Source organism: Pinus tabuliformis, chromosome 9 (assembly GCF_031772625.1).
Source record: "Pinus tabuliformis cultivar Carrire ecotype Pingquan chromosome 9, CPIR1, whole genome shotgun sequence".
Lineage (NCBI taxonomy): Eukaryota > Viridiplantae > Streptophyta > Pinopsida > Pinales > Pinaceae > Pinus > Pinus tabuliformis.
This window is the reverse complement of record NC_142307.1, coordinates 87988322-88007173: the sequence shown is the minus strand read 5'-3', so window position 1 is coordinate 88007173 and position 18852 is coordinate 87988322. Positions and strand designations below refer to the sequence as shown.

Genomic DNA, 18852 nt, shown 5'->3' with positions numbered 1-18852 from the left:
CAACCTCTTAGTAAAGTGGTTGCGAGATTTCTAGAAGTCACGTCATCACCATTATGGAGATTTGTGACATTTCATTCAGACACACAATTGGCAATGTTATTGTCAAGCTTTAAGGAGAAAAAAAATCAAGAATGCAACTTACATCGTAAGATGTTTAAAATGTATATTTGATTAATGTTAAAAAATTCATTTATATACAAGTTAATTGAAATTTTACTATTTCATGTTACAGGCAAAAGTCAAATCTTCTTAACCATGAAGATCAACCATTTATAAATGATTGTGAGTTCATCCATATTGATAGTTGGGCAAAAGATGATAGCTATATATCTATGATTTTTAATCGGGTAGATGGAAAGAGTCATAGCCAAATACTGACTTATGATGCTATTATGAGAAAACTAACATACGAAGACAAAGAAGCAAAAGGAGAGATAGTTAACATTTATCAAAAACCACAGTTATTGATTAACTATCTTATAGACATATGTTCAAATGAAGAAGATTGGGTTCTGGATTTATTTTCTGGCTCAGGTAAGTTTTATTATATGGAATTGAATTTCAATATGTTATTTCTTAATTTATATGTCATTTTACTAATTTACTTCATTATTTCTTTTGTGCTTGATAATTAGGTACACTAGCATGTTGCCTTCAAAAAGGAAGAAATCACATTGCCATTGAAAAAAATCCAATACAGTGCAATTTTATTCAGGAAAGAATTAATTCTCTTCAATTTATTCCAGATGCAATGCAAGAAATTGGGTTGAAGAAAGGGGACTTTAGTGAATCACGTGTGGCAAAAAAGGCAAAAGAACCCCAACCGCCATTACACAGAATGATTGGAAAGGCATACATTGGGAGATTCGCAGACATCAAAGATCCATTAGAAGAGGAAAATGAGCAAAATGAAGCAGAAAATATTGTGGAAAAAGACAATGATGAAACTCTAGAGGACGAAGAGTTTGGATTACGTGACATTGTTGATTAAATTTAATTTATGCTTGGAAATCAAGTTCATTTTTGGTAACTATTAATTAGTTATACTTGTAATGTTTTGACTTTGACATTTTATGAGAAGAATAAGCACTCATTTAAGGTTGTTATGCATTCAATATTTATATTATGTGATTTTCACATTAATTTTTGAAAAAAATAGTGATTATTATTATTATTTTGACATGAAATTCATAAAAAAAACTATTATTTAACCATTTTTGGTTAAAATTTTCCTATAAAAAATGTGATTTTGACATGTCATTTCTAGCAAAAAATTACAAAAAATTATCAAAACGTAGTTTTTTAGTTATATTTATGTTAAAAATGGTTATTTTTATGTCAATTGTTAAAAATTATTGTTTTTTAGAGACAATTATTTCATGTGGATTGAAAAATTAATTAATGATGTATAAATATGTAGAATATTGAAAATTCAAAATATCAACCTTCTTCTTTAAATATGGAAAACAATAAAAACCTCACTACAAAAAAAAAATTAAAATAAAAACAAGAAAATATAAAGAAGGAGACCACTTCAAAAATTATTAAATTTAGAAAATAATTATTTACATTTCATACATTAGAAAATTTAAAGTCAAAAAATAAGTCTTTTAAAAAAATGGCCTGATGTAGAATTACCACTTTTTTAAATCAACATGAAAATCACTACCATTCTAAAAAGTAATGTAGATAAAAAAAATTAAAGTGCCAAAAACTATGCTCTAAAAAAAACATGTGTGTTCTGCATCACCCCTTTTCAAAATCGGGTCACTTTTTTGCTATCACTATGAAATGGGTAACAGTATAAGTTTTTGTTTCAAAGTTTACATTGTTTACAATGATGATTGAGCATAATTGTTGATATTGGATCCAGTGTGAAAATTTATGAAACGTGGTCTATGGATGTTGCTGACGGTTGGAGCCTTTAATGAGGAATTTGAAGCTTCCTGCCAATAGTAGTTGGTGATTAGATCAGGGGGTTGGAGCTCCCTTCCAGTAGGAGATGGAGAACGAGCGAAAGTTGTAGCCTTCTGCAGGTGGGTGCTTGCGTACTAGTATGAGTCTACACCAGTACAAGATTGTAAAAATCCTTTTCTTTTTATTAAAATGAATACAAAGACGATAACAACACATGGTTTTTTCCAGCAATGGGTTTCCGCCTTAAATGTTGGTGTTCATGTGTGTTGCTTATGTGTGATGGTTTATTTTGTTCTTACAACACATGGTTGATGTTTATCTAATGTTTAATAAAGTATTGATGCATTGGCTGAAAACCAACATATGATGAATTAATTGAATCATAAGTTTACTGGATGTATGCTAGTTGTCTTAAGAACAGTTGTGCGCACACACACATGTTCCTTTCAGTAAAGTCACGTATAGAACTCTGAATATGAATGTAAAAAGTTATTGATTTGAAAATACTAATTCACCCCCCCTCTTAGTAATTTTTCCAACACGAGGAAGGTAAAAGGATTAAGTTTCGGGTCTTCGAGGTGTGCTAGTGCAGTCAAGGAGGGTGCACTTCCTTGAGTCGAATGAGTGAACTCAAGGAAGACTTATTCAATTTAGAGGGCGCAATTTGGAATAGGGAAGGAGATTCATGCTTTTGAGTGCACCCAACTCTCTAGGATGGTGTAGGGCGCACTTCTGAACAATGAAGGGTCTCCCATCAAGGCTTTGGAGTGTGCTCATGCACTCTTGGCCTTAATGGGATCACTTTGCAACTGAATTTTGTCTAAGTCTAGATGATTGGTCGAGGGGTGAGAAAGATGAGTTCTAGACACAAAACCATGTGCGACACATACTAACTCATCGAGAAAAATTAGATAAGCTTGATCAATAATGAATATACATCAAAACACCACTTTATGCACATTCCCCAAGTACAAACAATGAAGTGTGTGTGACTGTGACCCAAAAGTGTCGTTTTACAACAACAAAGGTGTTATGACAATGAAATGAATATAAGGATATTCTAATCAATGTGACGACACTTGATAAAATTCAATAAAACTTGAGACATATCAAGCAACAAAAAACAACACTTGACAATCAAGGCAACATTTGATACCACAATAAGGTAGGCTCCAAAATGAAAATGTAGCGAAATCTTTGGAGGGTGTTGTAGCAGCGACACCATAGTCCTTGAAGATGAGTTTATTAGAGCCAATTTATGGGTGGAAATGTAATATTCCCATCACTTAGAGTGATCTAGTGAATAGGGTATTGATTGGACCAAATATGTTGGTAGATATTGAACAAGAAATGCAGGTTATCAAGAAAAATATGAAGGCAACACAAGATAAACATAAGATTTATGTCCATCAACACATGGTATTTATGGAGTTTCAAGTTGGGGAGCATGTGTATTTGCGCATCAATCCAAATAAGAGCTCCTTGAGGATTGGGTCATGCACTAAGCTAGCACCTCGATATTGCGGGCCTTTCAAGATCCTTGAGAGAATTGGACCGATGGCCTATCGTCTTTCACTACCTCTGACAATGAAATTCCATGATGTTTTCCATGTGTCATTACTTAAGAAGTATGTGAAAAATGTTTATCATTTGATTGACTGGTCCATATTGTAGGTGGAACCAAAAGGAAAATTCCAACTAGAACCTCAGTGCATTTTGTAGTGAAAGATGCTCATGCTTTGAAATCGAGCAATTGAGCAAGGTAAAGTGAAATGTAAGAACTTTGGGCCCGATGAAGCTACATGGGAGATGGCTAATCAGATGCAGATTATGTATCCTTCTTTATTCCATGGTTGAGCAGATGTATTGTGATATATGTTTTGATGTTGTGTTTTGGTTATGTCTATATATGTATATGTATGTAAATACCGCATCGAGCTATGTTATAAACCTCCAATAAGTGGTAAGGTGTTCATGATATGTTGGTTATGCCTCATCAGTATGATATTATGTAAATGTTGCAATGATATATGTTATAAATCTACTTGGGAAACATGTTTTTCGTTGGTTTATAAGTGTTGTTGAACACTGAGGACGGTGTTCCCCCAAGGGGGAGGGTTTGTAACAACCCTTGGTTTATTTCCTATGTAAATAAAAATAATAATAACCAAGGTCATGGGACATGTATTCCAATCTTAATTTTGGGCAAAAGATAGTGATGGGGATCACTTATGATTAATCAATGGCTATGGAAATTGGTAAAGGCATTGGCAAAGGTAAAGTGGCATTAATTAACATTTTATTTATGAAATAATGGAAAATAGGAGAAAAAGGAGATGAAAGGTCATAGATTTGCATGAATAGTAAATATAAGGAAAAATGAAGGAAAATAAAGGCATCAATGATAAAAAGGCTTCTGAGGATATGTTCAAAATTTTTGGTCAATTCACTCTTTGGATCTCTCTTTCATTCTCTCATTCTCTCATAATCTTGTACACTTAGAGTTTTCTTGGAGAATTCTTGGAGAACTTGGGCATACTTTGGGTTTGGATAAAGATGGAAAATAAAAGAAGGAAATTGCAAGGGAACATGTGGATCATCAACTACAACTGGATTGATTTGTAGGTAATAGGTTGCATGTGTGATTTTCCTGTTGATTTATGGATGCATGGTAGATGCATGTGATTATCTGGTTATGTTATGTGCTTGGAATTCCCTGACTTGGTTGGTAATTTCATATATTAATAAGATATATTTATATACTTTTATTCACATATACTTGTAGCAATTATATTGGTGGTATTATGGTTGAGTTTCCATGGTTTATATGATGATTATTTTCTAGTTATATGTTATGAATATAATGTGTATCTTCTATGGCTCATGTCATGAATGGTGTAGCTATTGATTAGTTGATGAATGTATGGACTAAAAAGTGTTGTTGTAGCTATGTGAAGAGTGCATAGGGCCTTCTCAGTGTTTCTTAGATGAATCTTATAATTTTATGGTCCGATATACATTCATGACCTGTAGATTACTTGTTTTCTATGTGTTTGATGAAATGTTTGTTATGTTCTAGGTAGTCTAGGTCAAGTTTTGCCTTCAAGTTTGTATGTTTAGCATTTTTGTCATGTCATTATTGATTTTGAGAAATTTTAGGAAGTTATGGGTAGTGCTCTAGAGGCTGGCCTGGAATATAGGCTTAGATCTCAGGACCACACCCTCTAAACTGGACATTTTGGGTCATAACTGCACCCAGGCAGGCTTGTGCATGTGGTTGGAGGCCTATAACTACATGGAAGCCTTGTCATGCATGCGGTTGGGGGTTAAAGTGTGTGAAAAGGAGCCCCAACTTAGGTTTTGGTCACCTGGGGTGGTTCTTTGGCCCTTCAGTGTCCTTGTAGCCCTGTGTAATGTTGTGAGTTGTCAATTAGTGGTCAGTTGTAGGCCCCACTTAATTGAATCTAGGAGGTTGGGTCATGTCATAGTAACCCTTCGTCTCATTTTTACCCTAGTAGATTGGTGAAACTTGGTAAATGTGGGAGGGGTGATTACACTTTCCTTGGTCTCATTCCTCCAACAATTTGAATCAATGGTATCAGAGTGGTATGATCTTTTCTATTTTTCTGTGCATGCCCGAACAAGGTAAAGGCACAAGGAGTTGGGACTTGAAATACTGCAAAATTTGTAAGACCACCTCACATGGCAGATGAAAGGAAAATTGACAGAGCAAGAGATCATGTCAAATTGTTTCTTGAGGAAGCACTTACACGATATCAGGGAAAATTTTAGGGGCTAGTATTCGTAAGTGGGCTAATTTTCCATGCTTTTTCTGAAGAAAAAAAATCGCTAATTTCCATTTATTTTTAAAATGGTTCACCCAAATTTTATAGTATAAAATTATTTCACCTTAAAAATTGCCAAAAATTTATATAGAGATTATATAAAATTATTTTAAATTTGAATATTTTTAAGAAAATATTGTCAAACATTTTATAGGTTCCATATGGTGGACTACGAGATTCGCCAAAGTTTCTAAACTTCAAGATAAATTTCCATCCTTAAAATTTTCCCTGCACGATATAGGAGAGAGTTGATGGAAGCCTTTAAAATATCTCATTATATGGTGATAATTTACAAAGATAAGCCACTAGATCTCTACAAAGCAGAGACTATCTCAACATGGTTATGGGTCAACCACACAAAACCATTTCCACCAAAGTCCATTTTCTAGGCTACACATTGCCAGCATCACAGTTGGCCCACAAGCATTACATGGTATCTCTATCCTCAAATCTTCATTCATCACTGTTATGGCTCAACTACACAAAACCCTTTCCACCAAAGTCCATTTTCTAGGATGCACAATGTCAGCATCAAAATTGGCCCACAAGCATTATAGGGTATCTCGATCCTCGTATCTGCATTCATCATGGTTAAGGGTCATCCACAAATCCACAGTTATGGTTCAACCATGCAAAACCCTTCTCTTCAACAGTGCTTGATTTTGGGTCATCCACAAACCCACGCTTATGATCATACTCAACAAAGGCTTCCTCAAAGGAACTTTATGCAATGGGGACCATTGCTTCTTAAGGGGGGAGGATTGATCTAGGTGGAAAATAATTACCATTGTTAATAATTATTTTCTATAAATGGTTGTTAAAACCATGGATAATGCATGATAATAAATAAAATAAATCATAATATTAAATTAAGAATCTAACTGCACAAATGATTTCAATTTTACCATTGTAATTATGATACTCACCCATGGTATTCAACCATGGATTTTGTAAACCATGGTATTGACCCATGGTATCATTATTTATTATACTTACCCATGATGTTGTAATTTATTATATTTTCCCATGGTATTCATCCATGGATTTTGTAAACCATGGTATTTACCCATGGTATTTTGAAATGTAAAAGGGGATAAGTCTTGTTGGAAAGATACTCGTGAAAATTATAAATACAGGAATTTAGTGGGAGAAAAGCATGATTTTTATCATAATGGAGTCTCATGGGTGTTGGGTAGGGGTTCCCTAGGTCCAATTTTTGTCTAAGTCATGTAAAGTCTCTACATTTTGAGTAGAGCACGATTCGTTCAGAGTTCTAATAGTCAAAGGGGTTTTAGGGCGGGTCAAAGCCCCTTATTTTGTAAAAGGGGTGGGATTACTTAGAATATTTTGAGCTCTGCCCATGGTTTATGGACCATGGTATTGTAAGGATAAAGGATATATAAAGGGATGTCTTAGCAAGTCTAAGGTAGTTAATTTATTGAGGATATTATATGTTTTTGAGTCTGTAATTGTGAGATGTTTCTGTATTCTGGCGAAGAGGAAGGCTCCTGCAGCTATCTGTGCGGAGACCTTGGTAAGTCTGCAACTGTGCGCTCAGGGTCAAAAAGATTGTATCTGTGAAGGCTTGAACTAATAAAGAAGAATTTGAGACGGATCTATGTATTTTATTATGTTCATGTAGTTTACGTGTTTTAGTCTGTTTATGGTTTGTTTTTGTAAATTTCTTCTGCAATTTCATCGTAAAGGTTCCAATATTGTTTTATATGATGAATAATACATGTTAGACTAGTTACACACAACTCACAAGTCTGTTAAGTAGGAAAACGCTATATGAATGTAACAATAAGATTAACGATTCATGAAGTTCGGATTAAGCCCTAAACTAAAGAAACTTTACAGCCTAACTACATAACCCCTCTGGATGCAAAAACCTGGTTCTAACATCCCCTAATATCACCTCAGGTGAGACTGCAGTCTGCGCAAGAAGGTCGTTGTTGAAAGGGCCTATGGTATAGGGTTTTATTGGTTAACGTAGCTAACTATGCACCTGGGTTTGAGCCCCTGAAGCCAACAATGCGTTATTGTTAATTCAATAAATATTTGAGTTCGTTTTTATTGTTTCTTTAAAATATCTCTTGTGATCATGTGCCATATTCTGAGTTATCTTTATAATTTCAATATTTATTTTACACATTGTTCCCTATTCTCAATTATTTTTATAATGATTTTCTACAATATTTATCTCACACATTATGACATATTCCTTTTTCACTCATGAAGTTGCATCTCTTAAACAACTTAGATCATGCCAACATTAATGTATCAGATTGGATGAGAACTTTGTATTTAAGCAGACTCAGGCTAGATTAATACTGGGATGGGTGAATAGTTGGGAAATTTTTATTTCTTATTATTTTTTCACTTTCCTTGGCCTCATTCCTCCAACGATCTAGATTAGGCGGTCATCGTCAATGTCCCAAAGAGGAGGAAATAGTTATTATGGAGCAAAGGACAATCTAGAGTGTCACTAGCCAACGCACTCAAAAGGTCATAGTGGAAATGACCTATGTTCTAGGAGCCTTGGAATTAACTAACATAGCTATAACTCAAATTCTATCAATGGATGTAGAGAAACTAACTCAATTGGTAGCATCACTACAAGAATAATTGAAAGAGAAGAAGCAACAGATGGATATTGAGAGACAAGATAGGCTAGAAAAATAATGCACAACATTGTAGGAGTCTTTTAAGACTAAACTAGAACTTCACATAACCCAACTTAAGGAAATTCATCGTAATGAGATGAAGACATTGAATGAAAAATATGGCAAATAAATTAGTGTGAAGATTTAACATGCTTATAAGACTCAAATTGACCTCTAGGTATTGAAGGCATAGGATATTATAGTTAACAATTATTTTCATAAAATTTAAAATTATTTTGTGGGGAAGTTGGAATAGGTTCTAGGTTACTTCACTCAATTGGAGCAAATAGATCGCAAAAGTGACACCAAATTAGAAGCCCATAATAAAGCTATTGAAGCTCTTAATTATATTCTTGACTAAAAAAAGAAGCATTAGGATGCTCTACACCCATTACCATGGTTGGAAAAAAGAAATGAGATGAAGGATCAATCTATGGTCAACGTGCGAAGTTTAGAGTGTAAAGAAACTAAAGCAACAATAGATGGATCCATTGAACTGGCTAAGAAAATGTGGAACCTACCATTGAAATGACGGAGGAATGGGAACTTGGAACCTTAGAAAATATATCTATATTTTCCTTCATTGGATCGAAGCTCCGAGACATAGCTAACGTCAGGGCCAATTTGGTCACTGAGATTAAGAATATCCAAAAGGTGGATGAAGAATCAATAGATAAATTTATTATCAAACATACCAAAGAGGCAACACAACTCAATTGCGATACTTTCGGTATGAAAATGAATGTCAAGAGGCTCACAGACCAAGCACTAAATAGAGAGTAACATTTATAGAAGGTAGGCAATCCCAGGATTTTCCAAATCTTGGATATCCACATTGCCTGGAACATGCATCGACAACAGATGATCTCAAAAAAAATTTAACGCCACTATATCACCGAGGGTGTTATCCATAGAAAGCCAATTTTGTGACTAAAACCCATGTACAAATTTAAAAACAAAATCATTGTGAGGGAGGGAGGGGACAAGGGGAAAGAAAGTATATCGTAAGAGATAATGCCATACTGAAAATCTACTCTACAATATTTTGCATTGAAGGTTTTGTCGATCAATACAATCTACTTTTTTGGGAGATATATGTGTCTTTCCTATACAATTATTGTTAATGTTTACAATGCATGAGTGTAGTGCATTTGCATATTTGTATGAAAATAACTAGTTTTTATCATTTCCAATTGGTCAGTATTAATGTGTTTTGTGTTTCTTTTATGATTATAAAAGGCATCAATATTTTGGTAAGTTTACAATCGTTAAAAATCTCTCTTATATTTAAGACAAGAATTATTTTTTATCATTCACCAATTCCATTTAGTCTAATGAGTATGTTTCCCTTGTCCTTGAATTATAATTTTCCCCTATAAATCAAGATAAGAATAGAGATAAGGATAGGAAAATTGTGTTAACCATAGATATAATTGCAGTTCACATAATAATCCCTTACCCCAAAGCAAAATTAGGCCCACATACCAGTTGGAGATTACCATTCCAAACTAAAGCAAGTGTAATTAGGACCCACGGTCAAGTTTCTCCCTTCGTTGACAACTATTCCAACAATAGTCACTTATAGGTTGCCAACATGAATCTAGCTGATTAAACACTTAAGCACCAAAATAAAGAGTCTAATTTTGGATCAAGGGACAACTAAGAGAATCAATAAGGAAACTTGCATGGGTGAAGGAAATTAGCCCTTTTTAAAGAAAATAATTTCATGAGAGCCTTGATAAAATTTTGACACTTGGATGGGTGAATAACTAAAATCTTGAATTAGAGAAAATACTTATTTTTGCATGAAGAGCCAAGTGGTATTACCAAAACCATCTATAAAAGGAAGAAAAAGCTATGAGAATCTCGCTTTGGAATAACCCTTTTACTAGATAGATGTCTTAATACTATTATTTTCTTGTGAGTGACTATTAGAGATTGTTGTGAGTTTGGTATGCGTGGAGTTCCATTAAATGGGAACCTCTTTAATTTGAGAGCACACCTCCATACTATTAGTATATCCATCTCATGTACATCCCCATTAGAACTCAAGGGACCGTGAGGAAATAGAGTACCCAAGGAGCAGGCAGGGAGGATTACTCGTAAGTCAATAATGTTCGTTAGGCATAGGAGTTCAAGTTGTAAGGAACAAAATATTTGAAACTACTTCAACAAATTATTGGTGTTCTTATTTGTCGGTGCTTGGTACTATTGAAGTAGTGGATTGTTAAAAGTGTCTTTTCAAATTTTATTATGATTGAAAATTCAAATAGATTCAATATGAAATCATCAATGTAATATATTTAAATTGTTGTTTGAATTATAAGTATTTTCAAGTGGAAGCTCTTATTACTTTTTTTTACTATTATATATTACCCCTTAATCCTTTAAAACTAAAAAATCCTTAACTATTTGTCGAATGAAATAGATTAATGATGCCCTAATTGGATAAATCTGTGGTCATCTATCTCTATCTACTTGGAAGAAAGTAGATAATAAAAATTACATAATTAAACAATACCAATAGTCTAATAATAATTGAACATAAATTATATGTTATAACCAAACCTTCTCTTATGAAATCTGGCCTCTCCATATTTGTAATTGAATTAGATCATTTGCAACAATATTTCTCAATTAATGCTTCCTTTCTCTAACATAAATCGTTAACAAATTTGTTGTGAGCCTATTAATCCTCATTATACAGGATGGTCTATTTGAGTGTTACATATTGTTAGTAAAAACATCTTGAAGTAATGGTGTTTACTTAGCAAAATCTCAAGTTCAGTCTCACAAGTTCTAATTCTGAGAAAAAAATCCACATAAGTAACAGACTACATCTCTAAGCATTACTATAAGGAATTCCTTCACTATAGATCATTCCTCATTACAAATTTAACGCTAGCACTTGAGGGTGAATACGATTTTCTTTGCAATTGTAGGCAGTGATGTGACTAGTTAACAACTAGTTTGGAAAGAGCCTTTGAACCTAATATCACTCTGTTGTTTACTCTTTTCGTTGGCCAAGAAGAGAGGAAATTCATATCTTTATACACCTGAGTAATAAGGGACTCTTCTTACAATTGTGTCTATCATCTTAGATAATCAATACCACATATGAAATGTTTTTAACCTCAATTCTGTAATAGAAATGAGGGTAGTCGACATATCCTCCATGTTCATCCCCTTATCATGTGTTATCTATAGCACTTGAACTAAAATTTCCCAAAAACTTTGAAACCTCTTGGGAAACAGTGCCAACATGATGAGCTATTTTATTACCATACAATTGGGAAAATATACATAATCATTAAATTTTCAACTTAAGGTACTAATTTTTCTGAGGTCTCGTGCACAATTTATGCAAGACTAAAGGTTTTATTCATTAGTTGGAAAATTCAAATATGCGTCTAATCTATGAAAGGAAATTACACCACTACACTGCAAAGGTCCAAACTCAACACTAACCTTGTGCCAACTGATCATGCTAACCTTGTTGGCACTAAGAAATCATTACGAATGAAAACCCTGTTGCCATTAAGGAATCACAAGTCATGATTTGGGAACTTTATATTTTCTTAAATCATCACTCTCCTTGTTCTAAAACTAGGATAGAAACTAATCCTACAATTGAAATTCTTTTGTAGAAAGGAAACGTGCCATGCTTTGGAATAAAAAGTAAATTACATTGTAAAATGGATAAACACACTCATCCATAACTATATAAACTATCGTCTAACACTTATAATTTCAAGTATAATGTATGGCTCCTATAAGAGTGATACCATTTCCAAACCTACAGTTAAATAACATATTTCTGGAGCTAAACACTCCCTCTCTCTTTTTTTTTACTTGGAATGAAAGCACGAGAAATCCTAGAGTACTTTCCCACATTTCATGGATGGTAAACTAAGTAAATTGTCACCCTTGATTCTGGAGCCTCACCCTAAGGGAATCGAAGAGATTTGAACTTGTGATCAACAACCACTAGCAACAATATACAAAAAATTCACATATGGATCTAGCCCACTTGAGCTAACCATAGGGTTTGGAGCTAAACATTCTACAAGAAATGAAATAAATAAATAAAAGGAAAAAAATTAATATAAAAAATGAACATAAACATGATTAAAATTAGAAGACATGTCTATGATATATACAAAGAGCTACATAGTGCTTTGCCTTAGAGTGGGCCCCCTCTAAGGGTTTAGCATGTGCACCTAACTATTAAATCAACCTATTGTTGCCTGAATTGTACACAATAATATGACAAAGCGCAGGGCAGGGGCTGTCTCTCTGATCCCGACCCTCTCCATTTAAGTTGTCTCCCTAAAGCAGGCTAAGGGGGGTAGTCCCTATGGATGAGATGATGAGTCTGGGAGACACAACTGAATTTCCTAGCAACTTGAGTTAAAATTATACAACAAGTTGGATTATTTAGCACAATTTAGTTGGATTCTTAGGATATTTAAGTTAGAGATCATTTCCTTATAGATTAATTACTAGCACATTTTAAGATTTATTATCTCAAGTTACCAGATGAACAATTACTACTAGGATGAAAATATATCCGATGTGAAATGCAACACCTAAAACTAAGTGAGATGCAAGCTCTTGGTTAATTTTAGATAAATTCCTATTCTAAGTGGGAACCCTCAATTCAACCGTCTTCAATTCAACCATTTTGATTTAAGTCTCACAAGAAGGTTGTAGAAAGAATCCCAGGGGAAGGAGTCTAAGGCCTCATTAACGATAGCTACTCTGGTGTTCTAATAACCCATATGCCTTCGTTCCTATAAGGAATTTCCCACAATAAAATTGCAAGGTCACATGTTTTAACCTTAGTGTAAGGGTCAAGTGTTGCATGCCAATAGAGAGGGGGGTCTTATCTTTCTATCAACCAAGCATATGCTTGGAGGTAATTTCTAAGATGCACCACTCCTCCTAGGATGAAAATGCAAGACGATTGAGTTAGATGATTTAGTGAGATTATTCTTGAGATCAATATTACATTATTGGCAACTTAAGATGTGAAATTACTTCAGTGCTCAAAAGAAAATGATATCACAAGATCAACAAAAAAATGCTTTGAGTGAACCCTTAGAGCCAAATAAGAAAGGGAAGTACTTCGAGTTAGATCAATTATCAATCTTTAATTGAAACAATGTACTTTATCTTATATTCAATGACAATAGGAGAAAAAGAGAAAGATATTGTTATCACTTCTTATGCAATTAGGAGCAATTTGAAAGTACCCTTTAGAGCATTAGCAATCACATAAAAAATATTCAGGAGTGAAATAGCAATATGACAAGAAAAATAAACAATGAGATCAACCACTTAATCTCCTTAGATTAGCCCCAAGATCCCCTGAAACAAGCTCTTATTCTAGAGTTAATATCTTAAGCAATTATTCAATAAATTCCAATCCTCATAAAACTTGTTTGGCACTTATTTCAAATCAGATCGGAACTTTCTAACAGAGATATCAACTCAATAAGTTTGCTTATATACCAATCAATTCACTTTAATTATGCCCTTTAGTTAGTATAGTCAATTGCACTTATTTAGGCTAATTTTTTAAAAAGAAACACCAATAAACATACCACTGTAACAAATATATCATACCTCTGAAAACTTAGATCAAACCTCTAAAAAATATGTAATCAGTGAAAAAACACTTGCCAAACAATGTTTATTGAGTCCTTAAGTTGTTTTGATGACTTCTTAAGTGTATTTGGCTTGTTTAGATCAAATTTATAGGACCAAAAACTTGGATATTATACTGCTGTAATGTTTACATCAGATTTCTGAAAAATATTTCAGACCTTAGAAATGCATAAGACAATCATAGATAATCAACTAGAGCAATGCTTTAAGCCTTGACAATCAATGTATGACATCTTTAGGTGCTCTTAACTTGTTATTGGGTTATTTTTTACTTAGATTTCAATTAATAAGACACTGTAAACATCAATCTTCAGATCTGAAAAGTCATGACAGTGAGGGAAGAGAGAAGGTAAGGAGCAAACCCTTAGACCTAGTGGACTATGCCAAATTTGGAGATGTGAGAGAAATCACTCCTCAACACCTACACTCATGAAACGTTAGGTACAAATCCCAAGATCAAACCTTTATGACTAGTATAATAAAAAATTATTATCCCAAATACTCATGCAAATAGTAGATCAACCTTGTAGAGAACTAGCTAATTAAGGCTAGGTCTTGAAATTGGAAGTTTTGTCCACAAACAAATGACGTTTAGCCCTTGAAGATTGATGATCAACAATTGAAAGACCTGCAACACAAATATTAGCTTGAAATATGGTAGGTGATAGCCCCTACCCTCAATGTTGTCAAATTCTTGTGTACAATTCGAGCGACAACACAACCCATGCACACTATGGGGCAATTGCACATAAGACAATAACATCAAATATATATTATTGTTGGAAAATATTACAATGGCAACAACAAATATTTTTTGCTATAAGCATCCTCCCTCTTTTTGTAGAGGTGAATGGATCCTTTTATACATGGAATGCCAGAAATAGAAAAAAAACAAAATATTAATGAGGAATTTCTAAAAATATTTTGGAGCCCAAGCTGTTGGAATGGATTTCCAAAATGAATAATAAAGGCATGATGATATGTTTTAAAAATTCCTCCTTTAGAAAATGTTGTTATAGCTCTTTTCCATGTATCAAGGAGGAGTTTGGTTATAATGCAAATGTAGAAATCAACTATAGTCCAATCCACATGAGCTATAGTCTCCCAAATGAATTTGGAATTTGTAAATATACAAAAAAACATGTTTGCAAGTGTGGGTATCTACAAATCTACCCTCCAACATTTAGAATGATATATGCTATCAATTATTAACTTCCCCAAATAGCTGTAACACTAAATTCGTGGGACCTTCATTAATGCTTTGAGCATATGTTTGGATATCCTATAATTGTCATTTACTTGATTATTGGGTCTTCAAATTCATGACATCTTTCATTAACAAATTTCCAATGTAAATATTTCTCTCACGAATATTTTGGTGTTGGTTCCATGAACTCCCTTTTGCATAAACAATTGTACTCTCTGGGATCCATAACATAGCAAACCATCATCTCACATATATGTGGCAATTTTGCTAGATGTTCATAAAATGCACACACTGGATGCTTGGATTTAGAAGTGGGGCAATTTGTCTTCTTGGCATAACTTGAAAGGGGCCTTCAAGGATATAAGCTAGAAAAACAAGCAACATCGTCTTATAAATCTATCATAACTTATCCATGTGTTAGCCATTACCCAGAAGTAAATACAAAATATACCAATTTTCCATAATGTTATTCATAACTTAGAGAAGTACAAAGAAATGTAATTGGAAACACCTAAAGTTTAGATATAGCATACAAACATTAAAATGGGCTAATATAAGGTTATGGGTAAATGAAAATGGAATAGAAATAAGGAAAGGAGGCCATCAAATGATTACAATTTTAGGACTCATCACTCGCCAAGAGTAGATTTAGTTCCAGGGAGGAAGATCCACTAGTGATAAATTGAGATCAACAAAACCTAACGTTTGTTTGACAACCATCACCCCACCCAGATTGCTATTGAAAACCACTTGCAGTGATAGAAGCTAAACTAGACCACTCGTAGCATTTCAAGGGCCATACCTCATTAATCCATATCTAGATTAACTAGCTTAATTTCATCCAATACAAATCTAAGGAGTTGTCTTTAGTGCGACTTTTTGGAAGCTTTTACGGTGGGTTTTTCCAGTCTAATTTCTCTAAAATCCGACAGAAATTTATTGAAATCACAAGCTTGATCGGTAATCCCGTGCAATCAAAGTGCCTTAGAGTTTTTCAAGGTGTTGAATCCATAAATGTAGTCAATAAACTAGTTTAAATAACACAAATCAAAATTTCACCTCAATTTTTTCCATCGGATTCCAGCACCAGAAAGTCCAAAATGTCGCACTAAAGACAACTCCCAAATCTAATTGGAAATCTAGGGCCTATTACATATCCATATTCATAAACTATGCAAAAGCCAACATACCTCGTCCAAGTTGGAGATACAAGTTGAAGCATCCCATTCCTCATTCCTCTCGGCTTCTGTATACTCTATGAAAGCTTATCAAGCAACCGCACACATGTAAGTGAGTAAAGTTGTGATCAAAGGCACAAAAATGTGCCACAATTTAAGCAATTTCTCACCCATGTCTCAAGATGATGCTATATTACTTCCCTCAAGCCTTTCTGCATGGTGGTAAGGTCAATTTTGCCATTTCTTTGAGGATAAAAGGGTTCCTTCTCAACCAAATCTAGATGCCCACCATGAAAATGACAACATGCAACAATCTTTATGCCATATAAGAATGTATTTGTGTACATGCATTCTCATCTATATTACCAATATTATAAGTTCCTAGTATGAAAAAGCATTTTAACAAAAAATGTTAAAGAACTAATTCTATTTTACTATCTCAAAAATAACATTATTTCATCTCTAAATTTTATATCATAAATTGTAAGTTTAAAAATAGATTATTTTTATTGCGCGTTGAGAATGGTTTAATTAACAATAATGATGTTATGAAGTATTATATAAAGTATGTGATCCAAGATTCACATTCTCCTAAGTTAAGTTTCAACTTGTAAGCTATATATTGGAACATGTTCAATTTCACGTAAAAATTATAATGATAATATTGTAAATTCCTTCCAACACCCCCAAAAAAAAATAGACAAATTAAGAAAAAAATAAGTCTCAAAGTCCATTCCGGGGAAAAGCTATGCCCTGATCCTTCCTTGATACCTGCAAATAACCAGAAAAGTGTATAAGAGTGAAAAAAAATATCCATTAGTGTATGATAGATAAAACAAAATAATGTTATCATTGGATGTACGGTGAACAAAAGGTAGAAATAAAGGTATGGGGGTGCGTGCAAACATGATGAAAAACAGAACGCCGATTAATTAAGTATAATATCATTAAAAAAATTAATTATCTCAGGCCAACCAATCGAGCTATAACCTCACCGTTCACAGCGCGTTTCTTATTTTAAGAGGACCACTTGCCCGGAACTTTCTACTTCTCATCAGAAAACAAGAAAAGGAATATAGTTATGTGATGTATTTGCACCATGTTGCTGTTGGGGGATGTAGCTGAAACGGTGGAGCGCTGGCTATGCATACCGGGGGTGCGGGCTTCGATACACCGCCGCATCTCTGTTCCCTCATTTGTCTCGTGTAATACGGTTAATCTTCTCCTCGCTGCGCATATCGGTTTGTTGCCTGTTGCCTGTTGCCTGCGACACTTTAACTTGTCTCTGCTGCTCTGATTGCAGAGTGCAGAGTGAAGGATGGGAAAATTTTGATCAGACGGACCTTTTGCAAGGTCGTGTGTTTGATCCACGTTCACCGCATTTGTATCTTGTAACGAGTCCATTCTTCTAATTTGTCTGTGTGAGCATATAGGTTTGTTGCCTGCGACACTTTAATTTGTCTATGCTGCTCTGATTGCAGAGTGAAGGATGGGGAAAAGTTTGATGCGACACTTCAATTTGTCTCTGCTGCTCTGATTGCAGAGTGCAGAGTGAAGGATGGGGAAAAGTTTGATGCGACACTTCAATTTGTCTCTGCTGCTCTGATTGCCGAGTGCAGAGTGAAGGATGGGAAAAGTTTGATCAGACGGACCTTTTGCAAGGTCGCGTGTTTGATCTACGTTCACCGCATTTGTATCTTGTAACGAGTCCATTCTTCTAATTTGTCTGTGTGCGCTCTGGTTGCAGAGTGAACAGCAGAGAAAAGTCGGTAGATCTTCCGTCAAATTTAATGCTTGCAAGGTTCGATCAACAACCATGGGGAAAAGTTTGATCAGACGGAGCTTTTGCAAGCTCGCGTGTTCGATCCACGTTCAACGCATATGTATCTTGTCACAAGTCCATTCTTCTAATTTATCTGTGTGCTCTCTGGTTGAAGAGTGAACAGGAGAGAAAAGTCGGTAGATCTTCCGTCAAATTTAATGCTTGCAAGGTTTCTAGGTATATAAGAAAGGTAGGGAGAGAGGAGCAAGTTAAGGATTTCCATGTGCGGGGATAGCTCAGTTGGGAGAGCGTCAGACTGAAGATCTGAAGGTCGCGTGTTCGATCCACGCTCACCGCAGAGTTCCGAGGGATTCGGACTGAAGATTTTGAAGGTGTGTTCCACAAAGTTTGAAGCCTTACGATTTTTCAGACTGAAGATTTGAAGGTTTCAACTGTCTATCTGAATAAGTAAAGTTGAAGCCTTATAATTTTTCAGACTGAAGATTTCAACCGTCTACCTTCAAAGGTTTCAACTGTCTATCTGAATAAGTAAAGTTGAAGCCTTATAATTTTTCAGACTGAAGATTTGAAGGTTTCAACTGTCTAT

General features: G+C 34.4%; 1 non-coding gene across 1 annotated transcript; it reads left to right on the top strand.

Annotated features, from left to right (window-relative positions):
* Nucleotides 1–18530: 18530 nt before the first annotated feature.
* On the top strand, nt 18531–18603 carry TRNAF-GAA (transfer RNA phenylalanine (anticodon GAA)). Its single transcript has one exon. It is a non-coding gene; the product is annotated as a tRNA-Phe (tRNA).
* The last annotated feature ends 249 nt before the right edge of the window (nt 18604–18852 follow it).